We start from the raw sequence: 19,403 nt of genomic DNA, 5'->3' as shown, positions 1-19,403 counted from the left end.
GTCTTTCACACAGCTGTAATGCCTCCTGACAGCTTTGCAAATTAAATATTTAGTGTCATTCAGTCGATAAAAGCAAGTGCAGATCAGGGTATAGTATTGTGCCTCCAGCAAGAGGGTATATTTTGAAACTTGATGGATTATGATGAGACTCTCCGTGGCGTGAATGTATTCACAAATTATTTCAAGCAATATTGAGATAAAATTCAGATTTGTACACCTTTTTGTTTTACTTGAACATTTTTAAAAACATGAACATATATGTTTGAGGTCTAATCTTTCTTATATCTTGAGAAAATATTGTAAAAATAAATAATATATTGAATATTTGAAATTAAAGCCCAATGGTTTCACTAAATTAATTGACCCAATTTTCTGAAAAGAGCTGTACATTTTTGTTGTTATTTGTTTATGCACTTATTTGTTCCCTTAACTAATTAGCAAATATGTATTCAGTTTCCATATTATAGAATGCCGTGTCTGCTGTTAAAGAGCATATAGATCACTGATAGTCAAAGAAATATACAGTTTATGAGGCAGCACAGCATCTGCTCTGACAGAGACATGAACAGGGAAAGCAGCTTCCCATGAAATGGAAGACAATTGCTTGTAATTTGGAACGTAAAGAAACTTTGTACAAGTTAATCTGGTAATACTTTGAAATTTAGAATTTTAGGATTTAAGAAGACTTGACACTTTATTGAAAAGCAAAAACGAAAAGAAAAGAATCCTGTTGTTTGTTAAATGTAATCTTGTTAATTCACTGCTTGAGTTGATATTTTTTTTTTTTGCCTACTGACAACTTGACAGTTTCCTAATACATCAGTTATCTACATTTAGTATTAAATTCTCATTTCACTATTCTGTAAGCTTATTTTTTCTTATTTCATTTCATTGTATCTACTAATGTTTTCAAAATTATACCAATTATTTCTTGAATTTATATAAAGAACATGTAAGAGAGAGCATGAAAAAAAGTGCAAATACTTTGGTACACACAACATAAAACAGTAAGGAGTGTCTTCAAAAACTGAAAACAAAACTACCGCTTGATCAATCACATCCTCTTCTTGTTACGTGTATAAGGGAGATGACATCCCTCAGTCAGAAAGGAACCTGCCTGTAACAGTATTCACAGCAGCCTGGAGATGAAGCCCACCTTTCCGTCTGTGCAAGAGTGAAGAAAATGCAAACTAGCCCCAACAAGGATGGAATCTCATCAGATGAAACAGGAAGGCTGGGAGTTGGGGGTAATTCTATGAAATGGGGGAAAAACAAGCCTAAAGCAGTCACAATATCTGATCTGTGATAATTGCACATTTAGCTGTATTTGTGAGTGGCTTTAATGTTTCCTATCAGTAACGTGTTGCTCACTGAGCTACAACGCACCCTTATGAGTGTTTAGGATTAGCTTTTTTTTTTTTTTTTGCCCACCAAACCCAAGGCAAATGTGAAGAACATCCCAGTAAAATAACAACAGAAGACTAAATCAACGAGCAGCTCATTGATAAAACGACAGGAATGAATTACCATACATTCATATTAACTCTAAATGTAAATGTCTTAAACTAATCACCCATCTGTTGCCTACAGGAGAAGCAGTTCACCAACAAAGATCAGTGTAAACTATAGCTCATGTATTTTGATTTCTTTTTGTTAGCTTCATCTCTTCAAAACGATTTCTTCTGATTAAATTCTTCAATGACAGAACACGCAGTAGCATCATTTTCTTCAAGAAGGTACTTGATTTTCTTTTTTCAGTGACACATTATTCATTCAGTAGCATGTTATTTAACTACACGTGTTGTTAATTTCTTTTTTTCCCCTTCCTGTTATTTATTTTGTCCTGTGTCTTTTCATTTAAGGGGATGTGCAGTAACTGTAATGGAGACTATCATATCCAGATGTGAGGACACGATGCAGTGTGCATCTCTACTTCCAGACAAATATGGACCCCACTAAGAGTGTTTGCTATATCTTGACAATAGGATGCTGGACTCTCTGCCATCGTCCATGCCTGCAAGGATGGACATATGACTGTGTATGAAGAACTACATGATAGTAATGGTATAAGGGAACTCAGTGAGGGAGGAGGGATTTGGGGAAGGGATTTGGGTAACCCCAGGGCCTATGGAACTGTATCATGAAATGATAATCATAAAAAGAAGTTAAAAAAAGGATTACTATTTTTGCTCATTAAATCTGATTTTAATCATTCATATGGGTGTATAACAAAGTATAGTATACATATTATGTGCATTTTCCTAATGAAAAAGAATGTTATAATTTATGGGGTGTATTACTTATTTGCGAGTTTTATATTCCCCTGAGCACAATGTTTCATTATACACCGACCCTCTTCAAATTTGAATATATATTTGTTACTTTTATGCATTTTATTTACTTGGAAAGCAGAAAGAGATTGAAGGTAGAGAGAGAGACACAGAGAAAATGAATAAATCATTCATTCACTACTTTATTCTCCCAACGCCTACCACTGCCAGAGTTGGACTAGGAGTCTGGAATTCAGTGCAGCTCTCCCACATGAATGTCAGGGATTCAAGTATCTAAGTCATCAGAAGCTGCCTTGTAGTGTGTCTATTGCAAGCAGATTGTGAACTCAAAACCAAGAATCCCACTTGGCTTATTGTCATACAATATATGATTTATTTTAATTATTGGTTTGAGAGCTCTTTAAATATTCTAGATATAAATTCTGCATGTGATGTGCAGCTTGTAATTCCCCAGTCCTGGTTTACACATCCTTGCAGATCTGTTGAATATCATATCACTTGATTTTGATGAATTCTGATATATTAACATTTTCATTGCAGATTTTGCTATTACATCTGTAATTGCTTTGATGAGTCCTTGTTCCTGTATATTTATTCCTAACAAGAAAATTCACTTGAGATTCATAATTTTGCCTATAGATATTCACTTGCCCTGGCACCATTTGATGATATCTATCCTTCCTTCACATAGTTTATACATTTTTTTATCAAAAAGTAAAAAATGGGGTGTCTATTCCTATATTTTGTTTTGTTCTAGTGTTTTTTTTATAAGTCCACGCTCATGCCACTTTACCTTAGCAATTATGGTTAAGATTAATCTTCATATTTAATAATATTTTCCATTCCATTATTTTTCCTGTTGCACAGTTATTTTTACCATCTGAGTTATCCATTTATCTATACCTGCTTCATAAAAGTGGAGCAAGGTCTTAAAGTTTGGGGCTACTAGCATTGTAGCTTAGCTGTAACATTTTCATCTGTGAAAATCGTGAAGAGGTTCCAGGCTCCTGGCTTTGGTGTGACTTAACCTTGGCCATGGTGGCCAATTTGGGTGTGAACTACCAGGTGGAAGAGCTCCGACTCCCTGCCTCCTCCATTCCTGTCCTTTCAATTCAATGAATTGATAATGTGTCTTTCTTTTTTAACTTAGGGCACTGTTTTGCATGTTTTTCTGACACCTTGCTACTATTTTATAGAGATATTTATACATATTTCTTGTGATTTTTTATGAAGATCTTTTCATCATCAACACGGAATTTTTTTTTTGTTTTGCTTTGTTATTTTTTGTTCTAGTTTGTATGCTTTTTTAAAAACCTTACAGCCTTTTATAGATTTCTAGGACTGTGTCAAATAAGCAGATAAGGCAGACAGTTCAGAAAGCAAGCATCCCTTACTTGTTCACCATCTTAATGAGGAAAAAACTTCCCTGTGTCAACATTAAATGTGATGTGAACTGTAGGTGGTCAATAGATGGATGATCTTTAAAACTAAAGTAAAAGTAACTCACCTTAATTCATAACATTTTGATAGATTGTTTAAGAAATGTATGTTATATGAGAATGTATCCAAAAGGGTGTAAATAATTGAAAGTGACATAAATTTATTTTGGTGCAAAAAAAGTTCTAAACTACACATACGGCTTTTTTCCTGGGGTATTGTACATGCTCTTTTTAAAGATTTCTCACATTCTGTCAAGTGATTTCTCTGCTTCAGTAGCTATCCCTCCTTTCTCTTTAGTCTGTTGCTATAGGAATATCATAAGGTGATTTTTCAAATATTTTACCTGTCTTGCTTATCTGAAATGCTTGTCACTTGGTCACACAGCGTAATAATAATTATAATAATTTTTCTGTGTCATTGGATTTAATTGGCTGCCTTTAAAGGCTCTTTGCTCCTAGCATTGTGAGAGATAGTGGTGTGTAGTTTGTTTTTCTTTCTGCGCTTTGGTCACGTCAGGTTAGTGCTCAAGAAGACGAATGGGGCCCATTCCTCCCCTTTCTGTAAAGTCTGTATTGATGAGCATTCTAAGTTTAGTAGTTTGATTTGCACGTGAAAGCATTTGAGCATAGAGCTTTTTTTGAGAGATTTTAAATTATTTATCCACTTTTCTCAAACATAATTCATGTTGTTTCATTTTAGTGGCTCGTGCCGTTCATCAAATGAAGCTATTTGTCTGATAATGTTTAATTGATGAGCAAAAATATTGTACCTATTTCCCCATTGCTCTTTTAATAGTCACTGAACTTTAGGAAAATGCTTATTGCAACTCTGATAAGAGTACAATGGGTCTCTTTGTCCTTTTTCTGTCTTAGTCTTTCTAGGATCATAAAAATTTCATTATTTAAAGAACGTGTGCTTTATTTAATTGATTTTTCTCTAACGTTCTGTTTTCAATATCGTTGGTTGCTTCTATGTATGTAGTGTTGTTCTTTAATTAAAGGAGTATTAACTTATTTTTTGGCTTCGTGGAGTGGAAATTTCATTCTTTCTCTTACTATATAAGCATTTTGTGCTATGGGAAAGCTTTTGCTTTCAGCATGAGTTTAATTGTATGGTACATATTTTGAAATATTTTCATGTTCTTTTATTCTCTTCAGGACTTCCACTTTTGCTTATAGATTCTTGAAATGTGTTGCTTCCAAATCATTGGGCATTTTGTCTTAAGTTTCCCTTTATAATTTCTAATTAAGTTGAATTATGATAAACAGAATGTTTGTTGTATCATATTGATAATTTAAAATTGTTGAAATGTGATTTTCTTTTATTCATGATATTGTTTGAAATATTTTGTGGATGCTGGACAAGAAAATGTGTCTTCTAATGTTGCTACAGAGTCTCTTATTTGTCAGACTGCTGGAAGTTGGTGGTGTTCCTGTTCTTTAGTTACTTGGCGAGCTCGTTTCCAGAGGTTCTACCCACTTACGAGAGGTGAGTTGATATACTAAGCTGTAACTGGCTTCATTCACTTATTCCTTCAGCTCTTCCATTGGGGTTTGCTTTGTTTATATTAAAATTAACTTACTCCGAACAGGTGGATTTAGCTTCGATACAATTTGCTGATTATTGTTATTCTTAGATCAGGTTCCCAAGACCCCAGTTTTGTCTCTATTCTTGTGTATTGGAGCCTCTGGTTTGGGAAACAAAAAGAGAGCTAGACAAGTTGTTTGTATGGTGGGGTATTCCTTTTCTCATTTTTCCAGTTTTATTTGGTTTTCTGGTACCATGTATCTCGGCACATGGTAATCCTTCCTGTTGTTTATATAACTGATATTCGCACAGTGAAATTAACATCTGTTTTACTCCCAGTTCATGTCCAGACTACTCCACTTCTGATCCAGCTCTCTGCTTCCGATCTGGGAGTGTGGCACAGGACATCTTAGCTATGGAGTCTGCAGCCATTTGGGGAATAAACCATGCATAAAGAAACCTTTCCTGTCTCTCTTTGTAAAATTTGACTTTCAAATAAAAATGCAAGCCCGGGATCCCACATGGTCTCTGGTTCATGTCCCGATATCTCCAGCTCCCTGCTTGTGGCAGGCCCAAAGCCTTGATACCCTGCACCCACATGGGAGACCCAGAAGAAGCTCCTGGCTCCTGGCTTCAGATCAGTTCAGCTCATGGGATTGTGGACACTTGGGGAGTGAATCAGTCAATGGAAGATCTTGCTATCCATCTCTCTTCCTGTCTGTATATCTGAATTTCCAATAAAAATGAATAAATCTTTTAAAAAATCAGTGGAGGCAAAGAGATTTGTTTCCTAGGTATTTTATTTAGTTTGTACTAAATGGCTTTAAGATGTGTCTAAATAAATAACATTAGCCATCGAAGGTCTCTATTGGATGACAAGAAGAAGGAAATAATCAAATTAAATTTTAAATTTATTTTCCTATTTCACTCTAAATTAAAGTAATAAAAGTGTACTCTGTGCTGTATGGTTTTCTTCATATATGTTACTGTACACTAAATATTTTTAAATCATTTTATACTTTTGAGAATTGATTCACAGTTATCATTCTGTTCAAGATTCCCCAAAACCATTAATAAAATGTGTTTGCAAATCACAAAGTTTACAAAGGCAATACAAATGATTGTCAATCCGGAATACACCATCTTCCGATGAATAGCTCAAAGTCTCCAAAATGGATTACGTGTAATAAAATCTTATCTTTGTTGAGGAACTTGAGATTTTCAGAAATAAACTTTCAAGAAATGCTATGTTTTTACAGTATGATTCTATTAACATATATTTTGGTCAGAATACCTTTAGAAGCAAGCATGTTTTGCCTTTGAAGCACTGGCCAGCTGAGTGTCTTTTAGGGACTTAGGGTTCTACAAGTTTGGACACTGTGGACACAGCATGTACGTGTGTTCTCATGTACAGAGATGTGTGCATCACACCTACACACGTGTATGCATCTTTTCTTATGAGAAAAGTGTTTTCTCCCTTTGTGAGCAGTGACTTCACCATCAGCCCTGAAGACCCCCTGCACTTGAGACTACTATTTTAAGTATCTGCTTCCCTGTTTCAGCTTCCTTAATAATTCTTGTCCCTTCAAATTCGAATTGTGTTGTCTGCCACTCCACTGTAACTCCCTAACCCTGTTCCCTAATCTGCTGTAACATCATGGTGCATACCTGACAGCCCTCTCTTGTGTCCCTCCACCCCCAATCCTCACCCACCTACCAGTTCCCTGTGGCTCTGACAATCCTATCTGTCAGTCTCTCACAGCTGCCTCTAGCAACAGAAAACACTGCCTTCCCTCGGCGGGCTGCTACTTGCAGCCATCCCCTGTCCTCCTTGGTCTTGCCCACCCCCTCCACCTGTCCTGTGCAGTCCCTCCTGCCATCAGGGCAGGAGATGGCCCCTTTGGCTCCCGTCCCTCTTCCCCTTGGCTCCAGTCCCTACCCCGCTAAAATAAACTCCATGCGGCCTCATTGTGTTTGGTGTTTTAGCGTGTTGTGGCAAACTTATCCAAAAGAGGTCTTAATTGTGCAAAAGAAATAACAGCCTTTAAGTCATTTCTGACATGTCAAATCATATTTCCATTTCATGAGTATCTAATATTCATAAAACATGTAAATTAATATAAATTCATCTTCTCACTTCACTATCATTTCTGCTCACCTGAATAAATCAGTAAGAAATAAACTGATTTCCAACTCTTTTACAAATATGTGTTTAATCTTGAAGAATGTTCAGTTATATTTAGAATTTGAGTATTTTGCTATTTTTACATGAACATGTGAAATATTTTATTCAACTAATTTTGATTCAAATCAACAAGTAACTATTTTACTAACAGATCATTTAGTAGAATAGAAATAGAGCTGACATACAAATGCCTGACTTCAGTTTCTTTAAAACCTTGATGAAATTTGTTTAAGCAACTACCTGATTTTTCTCCAGAAAGTCACAATGTTACATGATATTTTCAAGCAATAACTCACAGAATTTCACAGAAATGAGTGAAATAATTCACAGAAATGAGTGAACAATGAATATATGAACAAATTGTGTACTCTATTTCTGTCAGTCACAAAGAAAGTAATACAAATTAGAATTCACCGCAAGAGGGAACACACTGAGGCACCATGATGACTTATGATGGTATCAGTGTAACATATGAAATTGTGTTTATAATATTTTCACGTTTGTTTTAAACCAAGAACTCTGAGATAGGTGCAGCTCATCACTGACACGACCTCGGCGTTATCTTAGCTGAGGGCCCAGCTGAGGTCTGCCAGTCATTCACAGGATTAGGTAAAATATCTAGAGACACATTCCTCAAGCTCCTACTTTCACATGTTCCATTAAAAACTCAGTGAAATATTAGCTTAATCTTGAAAAACAGAGACTAGTGAAAGTTGTGCTGTTTGACAGCCTCTATCTCATTTTCAAAAACCCTTTCCCTTTTATTTTCAAGTGCTAGGAATGGAAAGGCTCTTACCCTTTATCAAAGTAGAGTATTTTGAACTAATGGCACAAAGTGACAAAGTGGTAGCATCTTAAGGTTCTGCCAGAGTCCCTTCAGGTCGCTCAAGGATTTGTCAGTCATGTTCTGATTTTTGAGCACATCGATTTGGCCAAAGAATAGAATACTGTTTAAAATAATTACATTTTTCATAATCCAAAATTGGTTTCTGAGTTTCCAAATACTCTATTATTAAATATAACTAAATGAAAATTTATAGAACATACATAAAATCTCAGGAATATTACTATCTTAATTTTAACTTGGTGATCATTATTTCTCACTGGTTAGATCTCACAGTTTTAGGTCTGTGTAATTTTTAACTGATTTTATTTTGTGAAGATTATTCCATTTTCTGGAACAAAGTCTTGTAATATATGTGACAATTGTATGTTAGAAGGGTTATCGAAGGTATAAAATCCCACTACTGGACTTGTAAAAAAAAATAAATCCATGAAAAGTGGATTGCCCAAATTCAAAGAGTTTGAATATTTCAATGATAGAAAATAAAATATTGCAGTAAAAGCATCTAATAAAATAATATATATTCATATTCTGCTTATGTAGATGTTATATTTAATGTAGTTATTTTGTATGTATGCACACATACATATGACAAAGAATGCATTGAAGAACATATAGTAACAACAATTTCTTATACAAATCTGTGGTTTTTGAGGAAGGGAAATGTGAATTGGGATTACTTTGCCAGTGTCTTTTCTATAGGCAAAATCATCCAAGAAAATGGATGTATCCAGAATCCAACCTTTTCCCTAAGGTTGTACTTGTAAATAGCTGGTAGAGACACTCACAGACTAATACATGTCGCTCAAGCAAACTGCGAGGCATCCTTGGAGGAATCCATTGAACACCTTCAAGTGAGAAAATCAGCCAGGCAGAGGCACTCCAGCAGACTCATAAAGGTTGACAGGAAAGATGATGAAACCGAAAGGGGGCTTCGTCAGAGCATCTATCCATTTGAGAACGGAGACAGTGAAAGACCTGACCTGCACAGAGATTTAACCTGGATGCATTTGCTCCTAAAAATTTCAGTTAATTTAAGTTTCTGACACATCATTAAATCCTTAAATGGACTAAGACCTGAGTTTCTAATAGCCATCTTACATCCTACTTAAAGATGGCATGCAGTTTTTGATATATCCCAGTTCTTAATATGCAAAGTGGTTGAAGGGCACTAGAAAGTTTGTTGAAAATGTAAAGGCTGAACTTAACTTTTCTGCCTGGCAAGGTATTTTAGCTCAAGAAAGCCAGTCAATTGGCTGATTACGATCAATAGTTCTAATGCGTTTGTGTGCATGCATATGTATGTAAATGAGTAACTGAGTTAACTGGCCTTTGTCCAGCTTAATTTTTTTTCAATTACACAAACAAACTATAAAGAAATCCCGTGCTATTTTACTCACTAAACCATTATACTTATTGCTTCAGTGTCTGCCTTGGAATCCTTGTCCTTTTGTTGCCTCTCTGAAAACCAGATGAGTGAAAAATGAGAGAAGATATAAAATAGTGATAGACAAAGAAAGAGAGAGATGAATGAGGGGTTGAGGAAAGGGGGGAGTGAGTAAATGGAAAGAAAATGAATTAACTCAGAGTTTCAATGCATTTAATAGCATCCTCAAACCTCTTTCCGGGCCCACTTGCCATCCAGCAATGAGATAGTCTGAAAAAGTTGTGCACTAAACATGCACTTCAAAGGGTTGAACAGCATCTCAGGAAATGTTAATGAATGAAAACTTAATGCCTCACTTGAACTCCACGTAATCCAAATGTAAATGCTGATAAATGAAGATAGACATTATTTTAGGGAGCTTGTTAAGTGGAAGAAAAATTCAGCTAGACAGATGCTTCCTTGTATTTAATCTGAAGATTTTAGAGTGAAAATGATTGGCGTGGATATCTGAGCCTCTCTAAAACTATGGATGATCTTGTAGAACACATTTAATTAGCAAGTAAAATACACATTTCTTAAATGACTGGCTCTAAATGAGCCTTTTATACCCAAGTTTTTTTTTTTCTCTACAGGTTGACATAGATGTTTATTTTTTTTTAATTGAAGCAAAGTTTACAGGACTTTGGTGAAATTTTAGTCTAGTGACCTCATCCTACATAATTTTAGTTCTAAAAGCTATCTAAGCTTATAATAGTTGTAAGCAGAGATCACTACAAGAACTCCACAAGTGCATCAGGGATTAAATGGATCATAATCTGGGTAAAGTTTTTGTTTTTGCTTTTTATTTTGTTTTGTTTTCAAGATTTATTTGTTCTTATTGCAAAGTCAGACATACAGAGAGGAGTTGAGACAGAAAGGAAGATCTTCCGTCCAATGATTAACTTCCCAAGTGACCACCATGGCTGGAGTTGAGCCAATCCAAACCAGGAGCCAGGGACTTCTTCTGGGTTTATCAAGTGGGTGCAGGGTCCCAAGGCTTTGGGCTGTCCTCCACTGCTTTCCCAGGCCACAAGCATGGAGCCAGATGGGAAGTGGGGTTGCTGGGATTAGAACCTTTGCCCATATGGGATCCTGGTGCATTCAACGCGAGGATTTTAGCCCCTAGCTACGGCACTGGGCCTGTGGGTAATATTTTGAGAAAGATATTCATGTTTGAGACTAGCCTATCTGGACCTTCTTAAATCTTTCTTTAGGTTACTTCTACCTTCTTAGATCTGCCCTGGTCAGATTTTTTTAAGCTTTATTTATTTTTGTTGGAAAGGTAGATAAGATCAGATTTTTAAGAAGAGGAGACAGAGAAAAAGATGTTCCAACTACTGGCACACTTTCTAAATCATCACTATGGCTGCAGCTGAGCTGATCCACAGGCAGGAGCTGCCTCTGGGTCTCCCATGTGGGTACAGGGTCCCCAGCCTTTGCATCATCCTAACAGTTGAGCCATTGTGCCAGGCTTTTCCTGTTCAGATTTTGTAACACAAGGCTACTAGCAGATAGTCTGCTTACATACTCTCATGGAAGAAGTATGTTTCAAGTGTTACAGATTTTGTTTTTAAAATTCTCATTATCAAATATTCACACATGACAGGGGTTTCTAACTACAGTTGCTCCTGATACTGTCAGCTGAAAACTGAGGGAGACCTGGTAGGTAAATATTAGGGAGTGTTAAAAGGAATAAATTAAGGACATATTAGTGTCTAAATTAGAGCTTTACTCTCATTTGAAAACACTGCTGAAAGCAGCTCATTACAGAAAAAGTGAGCAGCCATTTCTAATCTCGCAGATGCCACTCCTGAGAAGGCACACGAGACTGCTCATAGAGGATCAGATGTTGGACTCCATTGAGAAGATGGACAGTGACTGATTGGGCATCATTTGCTGAGTGGTGTACCTTCTCTGCATTCCTAGGTTCTATTCTCCCTTCTGAATTCAGCTTCTCTGCTTAATGCACATTGTCATTTTATCCTGAACAAGTGCAAGAAGTGTCTGCATTGTCAATTTTTTCTGGTGTCACTCTCAAATAACAAATATGCAATACCCCTGCTGTTCAAGTATTCTGGGGCTGGAGCAGCAACATCACTATTTCCTTGGCCATTGTTCTCCCAAGGGTCTCTTCTTACCTCCCAGGGATCTCACTCTAGCTGTCAGACATAAATCTGTACATCCCAGAGTGAATGGCAATTCTCTCTCATGGTTGGAGTATGATTTCCCGTTCTGTGGAATTGAACATGCTTGTATCTTACAGCACATCTCAAAGATGAACCCAAGGTTCTCCACTATTAACTTCTTGTGACTAGTATACAGTTATCTGGATAAGCTTTGCAGATTGGGAATACTGCCAGCGTAACATTTTACATAAAACACAAAGAGAGGACTGTGTGTAAGTAGTTTTTGTTATGTCTTACACTGAGAAACAAAACATCATGAGGACAGTGATTTGTAAGAAAACTTTGAGCATGAGACACTACAGTTCAACTCTTAGACTCATGGATGGATGACTATGCTTTATAAGGAATCATATAGTTTTCTAACTAGATACAAATAGTTCATGACTAACTCCACACCGTTGTGGCTTTTTAAAATTCATGCATTCATTTGTTACTGCTGGGACCAGAACCTGTGCTTCCATGTTAACAAGTCTGAGACTGATGCTAACCTGCTTTGCCAATAAAAGTAGAGAAAAGATTTTTGCAAAGATACCTGGACTTTTATTTTTCCTCTTTTTTTTTTCTTAAAAGAAACATCTAAGCTGGACATTTAGCACAGCCTTCAAAATGCAGGTTAAGACACCTGAGTCACACATCAGGATTCTCAGCTGTCTCGAGACTTCACTTTCCTGCTGCAGCATATCCTGGGAGACAGTGGCAATTTCTGAAATAATTGGGTTCCTGCTCTGCATGTGTGAGAGGTCTCATGGCATTTCTGTTTGCAAGCCCTGGTTCAGGCGTGGCCTACACCTGCCTATTGGGAGGGTTTAGAGAGAGAGGAAACACCAGCAGATAGTAGCTGCCTCCTGTGCTTTCTGATGTCCCCCATATGAGTGCATGCATTTAGTTTGTGCATATATAATACATGAATATGCAATATGTATATGTAATGCATACAATATGTACAGCATGCATGCATTATCCACTGGTGTGTATATTATACATATATACACAGATTTTTTAATTACGTGGAAGTTGGTGCTGTGCACTGCCATAGCCTCCACTTTAAATCCCATTTTATATCCAGAGTACCAGAGGTTAGGTCCTGTCTCCATCCCTAATCCCAATTACTCCCCGCTAATTCATACTCTGAAAGGCTCATAATAACTTGAATAATTGGATCCATGCCATTCAACTAGGGACACCAAGATTCAGTCCCTGACATTGGTCTGACCTAACATTTAGTACTACGAGAGCATTTGGGGAGTGAATCAAGAAATGAAATAATTTGTTATCCCATTTTCTTTCTGTGATTTTGCCTTTTAAAAACATAAATAAAACTGAAACACAAATTAGTATATTTAAAGGTCCTGGAGAAAAGCAAGTCTGGTGTGACAACTCCAGGAAACGCCTTCCCAGGTGTTGGCGTCATCTGTTGGGAAGGGGTGTGGAGCTTTATCAACTTCTCAATGCTCTGAGGATCTGACAGCATGAGAAAAAGGAGACTCAGGGGTGTTTTACTTTGTAATATGTTTGTTATCAACTTTCTCAAATCACAAACACCTTTTAAAACTTCAGGAGAGAAACATCGACACCTTGTATGTCATAAAAATCAAGTTGATTTGTATGTATCAGCATGCTTACTGCAAAGAAACTTTCAAGGCCCTTGGGCACAAAACCCCAGTATAATAATGTTCTGCTGTTGCTCAACTAAGAACAAATTCCACAACCCACTGGCTCAGACTTCTTAACATAATAATGTAATAGTGTTAATTTTTCCTGAAAGCACTCAGAGCTTCAGTCCCAAAATAATGGGAGCTTGATGATGGGACTGAGGAACAGATGTAAGTGGCTTCTTTAAAAAGGGAATTTGAGTCCTTATCTTTAGATAAGGCATGCCCAAAAAAGTAGAGGTTGTCTTGACACCCTTGTGGATACACAGTCCTTTTTTTACCAGACGGTTTGAAGTAGGGGAGACTTCAAAGCAAATAAAAATTGGATGTCACTGTGAATGAAGACAAAACACACACACACACACACACACACACACACACACACACACACACACAACCTGCACCTTTAAGTGTCAAACTATAAAACATTTAGTTCCTTCTGGAATTTGGATATCATAGTGTAAGATTTATGGCCTATTTATTTTTAAAACAAATGAATAGCTGGATTAAGTGATAACTTTCTGAAAAATAGATATTTTTTTAAGATTGAACTTTTTAAAGAAAATTGTGCCTTCAGCATACAATCTGAGTAACATTTTTTAAGTAACCTTAACAATGTCAAAGTGTCAACAAATGTAAGAAGGAGACATGAAAAAAAACCCTCTTTCAATAATGGAAAATAGAGTCATTGTGTAAATAAGAAATGTATGTTTTAGTGTGGACCTCTAATCAGGCTTAACTCTCCTATGAGGTGGGATGGCCAAAGAATCTCATATTACAGGCTTGCTCACACTGCCTTTGCCTCTGTATACCTTTGTCACTGTTGCACTTCTTTGCTGTTCTGGACTGTATACATGTGCCCCCTTCAACTGGCCCTTCAACCATACACACGAAACTTATTTACAAAATTTTATTTCTTCAAACACTGTGAGCACTGAAGTAGAATACATTTTTAATACTGGTTTGCTTCCTGTATTTCTGTCCCACAAAATGGGAAACAACAATGTGATTTCCCATGGTGGTCAATTTCAGATTTTTTTGTCCTTAATTAATATAGACACTCAAAACCGCCAGAAGACAGTGGAATTCCACAGGAATATCATATTAATTCACTTACTCAAGAAGTAAAACATCTTTCCTAATCAATATTTCATGTAAGACAAGGAACATTTGGCATAGACGTAGCATCCTAAGTGGACTGTCACTGTCAAGAGCTTTAGATAAATCTGTGACTTTCCTAATTAGTATAAATAACTCATGGCAAGAATTCTATTTCTTTCAAAACTTCTCATGCTAATATTATGACTTTGTTGAACAGTATTGGAGATTTGGTGCAGAATCCAATAAAACAACTATTATTAAACTAAACACATGCAATATATCACTACATATTGCTATGGATAATACAGGAGATGCATTAGGAAACCAGTTTTTGAGAGCAAATATTTTTTATTCAATCATTGATCAAATTAGTATGCAAGCTGTGACATTGTTTATCTTTACAAATCATGCAAATTGTCATTAAAAGTTCAGCGCGTTATTGAAAATGTTTATTTGGATGAAGGATGGGATCAAGAAAAAGTCCCTAAACAGTAGAGTAGCATGCTGCAGAGTAATGAGAATTAGTGATTTGCAATTGAACCCATATCCATCTTCAATAATAAGCTGGGATTCTTTACAGAATGGCTGCAACATGCATGAGTTCACATGTATACAATTTTAAAACACCCCAAATAATTCTATCATTAAAAATAAGCAGTGTTTGCCTTTGAGAGAAAAGTATCTCCAAGGAAGCGATGGGCATTGGGAGTTGTTAAATCTTATTTTCCTTGACACACATGATAGTAACATTATTATGTGCACTTCTTTCAGAGAACTGTATATTTTTGGTTAACATATTGCTCTGCATATATTCTGCATTTTAACCAAGCAACAGTCCTTACCACTAGTTAAATAAAAGCAACAGTTATTTTAATGAATTCAACGAGAGGCAGAAGTAACAATAAAAAGTAAAAGATCCATGATTATAAAATTATTTATTTATCTTGTGTTTTTAAAAAGCATAGTATGTTAAAAAAAATATATAAAGAGAACAATCTGTGAAAAGTCGTGTTAGTTAGCAATACTGTGTAGAGGAGAAGTCATGATCGGAATTAGGATATGATATGGCATTCTGAATGAGGTAATTAAATATTAATAATTGCTTTAGTCTTCAGCTTCTTTGATTCTGAGTAAGAAACATTGTCATCATATAAATCTTTTGAACTGTAGAAATGTCTTTCTTACGTTCCACTCAATCGAGTTCTAGGATAGCAATGACCTCATTTTAATTAAAAAGCAAATATTTTATGGTGCATTAATTTTCACACTATGTGAATTTATACATGACTTCAAATTAATTCCTAGTAACTTCATTGACCCTTTCCATGTTGTGATGTATATTTTTATTGTTTTACAGAGAAAAAGTTTTATAAATTATAATCAAAAAAAATTACTTAGCTTACTTCTTAAAGGCTTTCAAGTAAGCTTAAATCTCACTTGAAATAATCATTCTTGAAGTGTTTTGAATAGGTATATTTCATAAACAAGTATCACGTTCGATAAGAAATAGTTTAGCACCTCTGTTGTAGAATAAAGAAGATACATGGAAGATATATGTATTTATTAGGCATTTAAGCATTATGTGCATATACATTGTCTATCATATAAATCTATATTAGTTGTATAAATATCACAGAGATAAATACTGTTATATATGTATAAAGTGTATATCAATGAATCACTGAGGAAATTAAAGCATCAGCGATAGTATTATCAGATATATTGAATGTGATTTAACCTCCAGAAAGTTCCCTTTATTCAAGTAATTTTCTTTGCAAAAAATTGCAAGGGTGAGGAAAACAATCTCAAAATATTGCCCGTAGTTGAGTTAGTGTTGGTGAGATAACGTTAAAGCTGTGATTTGATTTCTTAAAGCATTTGTTTCATTTGATACTGCTTAGTTGTTCTGCATAACATGTTCTTTCTAGCATAGTTCCACAATCATGCTCAAAATAGTGAGCAACATCAAAACTGTTTCAGCTTGGCCTGGTTCATTCCACTTCTATCCATTTAAAATGTGAATTTTAAAACAACACAGGCACCTTAACTACTCTGAGAATGTATTTGCTTCTTCAGCAACTCATCAGATTTTTTTTACACGATTACTGCTGATTGGAATTCTGACTTAGATTTTTAACACAAATTTCCACATTTAAATTTGAATTCAAACTCTTCAAAGTGTTGAGTGAGTGAATGCATTTTACCTCTTCGTAGTCGTTTTATATAATTAGCTTAATGATTTTAAACTCAGTGCATGACTTAGAGCTTCCAAAGGACTTATAATAGAAAACGGGGCTGTTTCTGTTTGTTCCTTTTTCAGGTAAGGTTTAGTTATGTAATTGCAACAGCAGGGGCAAAAATTTCAACCCATAAACACACATCTCACCGGAAGAAAACAGAGGTCAGAGGCACCTACAGAAAAGGGGAAGCACAAGTTACACACTCTTCATGAAAGATGTGAAAGTCAGTAAGCCAATTACACCGAGGTTTACTCCAAGTTTTAGCCATATTGGACAGTCATTTTCTTTATAAACTGAACAAACATGTTCTTTCCTTCCTGAGATAAGAAAATGTGACTATTTTGTGTACAATACAGCTCACTCATACTATAGCTTTACAAAGTCTCTTTCAACTAAAAAGTGTGAGAATTTGGAGACCACAGACTTTAGAATAATTACGACAGCCAAGTTAACCATCCTCCAAAGGGCACATCATCTCGAGGTCTGTTTGATAGTACCTCCATTTTTAGCAGATTACTGCAGTGTCAAAACAGGCCCTAGTAGGTACAAGAAGTCAACATTAGGCAGAACACAAATTTTGTCTTCTTTTACTTCCTCTCCCCTTTATCCATTTAAAGAAAATAATTAAGATGGAAAATATTCAAGAATGCAGTGAATTGATATTTCAAAGAAAATATTAACACTGGCAAATATGGTCATAATTGTCAAAACACACAGAAACACAGAAGCAAACAAATCCAAAACATACATTAGAATATTTGCCTCGTGGAGTAAATGACTATTTACAGGCATAGTAGTAGTATCATAACACCATTGTATTTGGTGTTGGCTGTCTGCCCAGGTGAGTAGAAATTAAAGCCGAAGTACTTTCAGTGCAGAAACAAGCGCCACAAGATCCTGTGCACATCAGCACTACTATTGCCTTCATTCAACTGTACAATTGTTGATTAAACTTTTCTGTCACCAATGAGAAAGCAACTACTTAAGACAGGAAGTTCTTGGGCATGGTGCAATGGCTCAACTTGCTAATCCTATGGATGCATAATCAGCATCCCATGAGTGCTGATTCATGTCACAACTACTCCTCTTCCCATCCAGCTCCCTGCTTGTGGCCTGGGAAAGCAATCAAGGATGGCCCAAAGCCTTGGGACCCTGCACCCGTGTGGGAGACCTGGAGGAAGTTTCTGGCTCCTGGCTTTGGATCAGCGCAGCTCCAGCCATTGTGGTCACTTGGGAAGTGAATCATCAGACAGAAGATTTACCTGTGTCTCTCTCTTCTCCCCCTCTCTGTATAGCTGACTTTGTAATAAGAAATAAATAAATCTTAAAAGAAAAAGTTAAGTGTGGTCTGGTAAACAGTACAAGATGGCCCAAAGCCTTGGGAACTTGCACCCATGTGGGAAACCCAGAGGTGGCTCCTGACTCCTGAATTCGGATTGGCTCAGCAATGGCCATTGTGGTCCCAGAGGATCTACCTCCCTGTCTCCCCTCTCTGTAGATCTGACTTTCCGATAAAAATTAATAAGTGTTTAAAAAAAGTGCTGTTCTCCCAATTTTTCAGAGGAATAGATTAACATGAAAGAAATTGGCTTAACTCGGATAATAAATACTGGAATTAGACCTCAAAACTAAATTATCCCATGCAAAATTTACTCATTTCATTCAATAGTACTCTCTAATATCTGACTGTTGTGAGCACATTTCAATATCACAGTAGCCAATGACAATTAAATGTAAAAAGAATCTTAGTACACTTCACATTCTTTTTCATACAATGTGTTCTGATAAGATTAATTTTATTGTGTGTTTGTTGTAGCTGAGCTATGAAAATATCCTTTTCATTTAATCTATTTGTTCTCATGCAATAGGAGTTGTTTGCTAATTTTTATTTGAAATGACATTTGCAAGTAGGGTAGTTGAGACAGTGGTAAAAGAATGAAATAGGCAGCTTTTGGCAGTAATGTAAAATGTACTTAAATTTTGTAATCCATCCAATTATAAAGCGCTAAAGTAAAATATCACAGCACACCAAAAAATGTATATTTGATTTAGTACCACTGTCATTGGTGGTAGGCATGACTTATTAAAGTTGTAAAATAAATGTGTAAAACTTGACAAGAGGAAATTATATATCATTTGTTATGCTACTCTTTTTTTTGTAACACAAAACATTGTTGCCTCGTGCTCATATAGTTGTGTGGATCATAACTGGCGGATGATCGTTACTAGCTTGAGTATTTCAAAATTATTTTCAAGGGTGAAATGGAGTTTTAAACAATGCTGAGTATAGTTAGAGTTGTTTATATGGATGAGTGATCCAGGTAAACTTGTGGAAATTTAAGGATAATGAATTCATGGATTCTCACTTGACAAGTGTATTCTAAAGAAAGAAACATTCAGTTTTTATTCTCTCGTACTACAAAATAATTCTCAAGAACAGAAAGCAGGAGAGTGAAAAAGTAGGAAAATGAAATACTAAATATCCAAAACACTACATTAAAAGCTTATTTT

This window comes from Ochotona curzoniae, unplaced genomic scaffold (assembly GCF_017591425.1).
Source record: "Ochotona curzoniae isolate NIBS_2020 unplaced genomic scaffold, NIBS_Ocur_1.0 contig_43, whole genome shotgun sequence".
Lineage (NCBI taxonomy): Eukaryota > Metazoa > Chordata > Mammalia > Lagomorpha > Ochotonidae > Ochotona > Ochotona curzoniae.
This window is presented reverse-complemented; position numbering follows the sequence as displayed.